Here is a 2876-nt window from a genome sequence, read left to right as displayed (position 1 = left end):
TGTTACTGTTCACACAGCATGACATTAGTGACTGAATTAGTGACTGTTGTTGACAATTTAATTGGCGATTTTTGTTTTGATAGTTAAGGTTGTTATTTTTGGCTGAATTTTTGTGTGGCAGGTTCTTTTGACTCATATTTTGTGTGAAAAATACCAGGAACACTTGTTGTGGCTGGATTTGAGAGATTAAAAAAAATTGAGAACTTGTGTTTAGCAAAACTTCAAACGGCCATAACTTTTGCTCCGGGTATCAGAATGACTATTATTATATATGTATTTGGGGTAGAAAAAAATTTCCCATATTGTGGAAACCCAGAAAAGCTTGGTTGAGGTCTCTAACTAGCCAAAATCTCCTGTTTACTAGCTTTTATTTTTTTTATTTTTCAAGTTTTATTATTCTATTTTTCTAGACTTTCCTTAGGCAGTTTCCATACTTAGACTTTGAATTTTTGTCTGAAAATTTTTGTGCTATCTTTTCAGGATTTTAGGGTGTTGCTCACAAAATTTTAGCTTATTTGGATATCGTTTGAGTATAGCTGTAGTTTTAACCCATCTCTTTTGCCTTGTTTGAGTAGCCCATGAACTGCTGCATATAGTGCATGACTAGAGGCAATCCAGGTGACTTACAACCCTTTGATCATGAAATAGATAGAACATTTCATAGATTAGCTAGGCATAGTGTGCATCTTGATTACCCTGAACATTTTGTACCTTTTGAGCATCCTGATCATTATGTTATTGGTGAGTCTGAGCATTTTGTGGTTGGTAATTTTGAACATCTTGATTTTGAGCATTCTGATTTTGAACATTCTGAAAATATGGCTCAACCTCCATCTCATGAGAGGACTCTAAGGGAAATGGCTGCACGTGATTTCACGTATGAAAGTTTGTGCATTCAATACCCTGGCGAGGATGTCCCATATGTTCTTAAAACTGGACTGATCCACTTGTTGCCCAAGTTTCATGGTCTTACAGGTGAAGACCCTCATAAGCATCTGAAAGAATTCCATATTGTCTGCTCCACCATGAAACCTCCAAATGTCCAAGAAGATCAGATCTTTCTAAAGGCATTTCCTCATTCTTTGGAGGGAGTGGCAAAAGATTGGCTATACTACCATGCTCCAAGGTCCATTACGAGTTGGGATGACCTAAAGAGAGTGTTCTTAGAAAATTTTTTCCCTGCTTCTAGGACCACTGCCATCAGAAAGGATATTTCAGGCATCAAGCAACTCAGTGGAGAAAGTCTATATGAATACTGGGAAAGATTCAAAAAATTATATGCCAATTGCCCTCACCACCAGATTTCTGAGCAACTTCTTCTCCAATATTTTTATGAAGGACTTAGTAACATGGAGAGAAGTATGATTGATGCTGCCAGTGGTGGAGCCCTTGGAGACATGACCCCTGCTGAAGCCAGGAATTTAATTGAGAAGATGACTTCCAACTCCCAACAATTTAGTGTCAGAAATGATGTTATTGTCATTAGAGAAGTGCATGAGGTAGCCACGAATTCATCTTCATCATCTGAAACTAAGAAGCTTGAGGGAAAACTAGATGCTTTGGTTAACCTGGTAACCCAGCTGGCCTTGAATCAAAAATCTGTACCTATCACGAGAGTCTGTGGTTTATGCTCCTCTACCGACCACCATATAGACCTTTGCCCTTCTATGCAACAATCTGGAGCAATTAAGCAGCCTGAAGCTTATGCTACAAACATTTACAATAGACCTCCTCAACCTCAGCTGCAAAATCAACCACAGCAGAACAATTATGACCTCTCCAGCAACAGATACAATCCCGGATGGAGGAATCACCCAAATTTCAGATGGTCTAGCCCTCAACAACAACAACAGCCTGCTCTTTCCTTCCAAAATGTTGCTGGTCCAAGTAGGCCATACGTTCCTCCTCCAATGCAACAACAACAACCACAGTAGCAACAACAATAGAGACAACAATCAACTGAGACCCTTCTCAACCTTCCTTAGAGGAGTTAGTAAGGCAAATGACAATACAGAATATGCAGTTTTAGCAAGAGACAAGAGCCTTCATTCAGAGTTTGACCAATCAGATGGGGCAGATGGCAACTCAATTGAACCAAGCTCAGTCCCAAAACTCTGACAAACTGCCTTCTCAAGCTGTGCAGAATCTGAGAAATGTGAGTGCCATCACTTTGAGGTCTGGTAAGCAAACTGAAGTGCATATCCCAGTAGTAGAACCTACACCTGAAAGAGAGAATAAGATAGATGCACAAAAGAGACAGCCTCCTAACCATGCAGGACCTTCTTCTAGCAATTATGATGTACGACAGCCTCCTATTCCTCTTCCATTTCCACCTAGAGCAATTCCTAACAAAAAGATGGAAGAGGTAGATAAGGAGATCTTAGAGACTTTCAGAAAGGTAGAAGTGAATATACCTCTGCTGGATGCCCTCAAACAGATTCCAAGATATGCCAAGTTCTTAAAAGAGTTGTGCACCCACAAGAGGAAGCTTAAGGAAAATGAAAGAATTAGCATGGGCAGAAACGTGTCTACATTGATAGGTAAATCTGTTCCTCATATTCCTCAGAAATGTAAAGACCCAGGTACTTTCTGTGTACCTTGCGTTATTGGGAACAACAATTTTAAGAATGCCATGCTAGACTTAGGAGCATCAGTGAGTGCCATGCCTTTGTCTATTTTCAATTCTCTATCTCTTGGACCTTTGCAATCTACAGATGTCATAATTCATTTGGCAAATAGAAATGTTGCTTACCCTACAGCTTTCATAGAGGATGTACTGGTGAGGGTTGGTGAACTTATTTTCCCTGTTGATTTTTATGTTCTTGATATGGAAGAAGGATTCTCCCATGGTTCAGTTCCAATTATTTTAGGCAGGC

At 39.6% G+C, this 2876-nt stretch overlaps 1 non-coding gene across 1 annotated transcript; it reads right to left on the bottom strand.

Annotated features, from left to right (window-relative positions):
* Positions 1-1196: 1196 nt before the first annotated feature.
* LOC114382883 lies at positions 1197-1303 on the bottom strand. Its single transcript, XR_003660340.1, has one exon. It is a non-coding gene; the product is annotated as a small nucleolar RNA R71 (small nucleolar RNA).
* Positions 1304-2876: the final 1573 nt, after the last annotated feature.

This window comes from Glycine soja, chromosome 13, assembly GCF_004193775.1.
Source record: "Glycine soja cultivar W05 chromosome 13, ASM419377v2, whole genome shotgun sequence".
In the NCBI taxonomy this organism is placed as follows: Eukaryota; Viridiplantae; Streptophyta; class Magnoliopsida; order Fabales; family Fabaceae; genus Glycine; species Glycine soja.
This window is presented reverse-complemented; position numbering and strand designations above follow the sequence as displayed.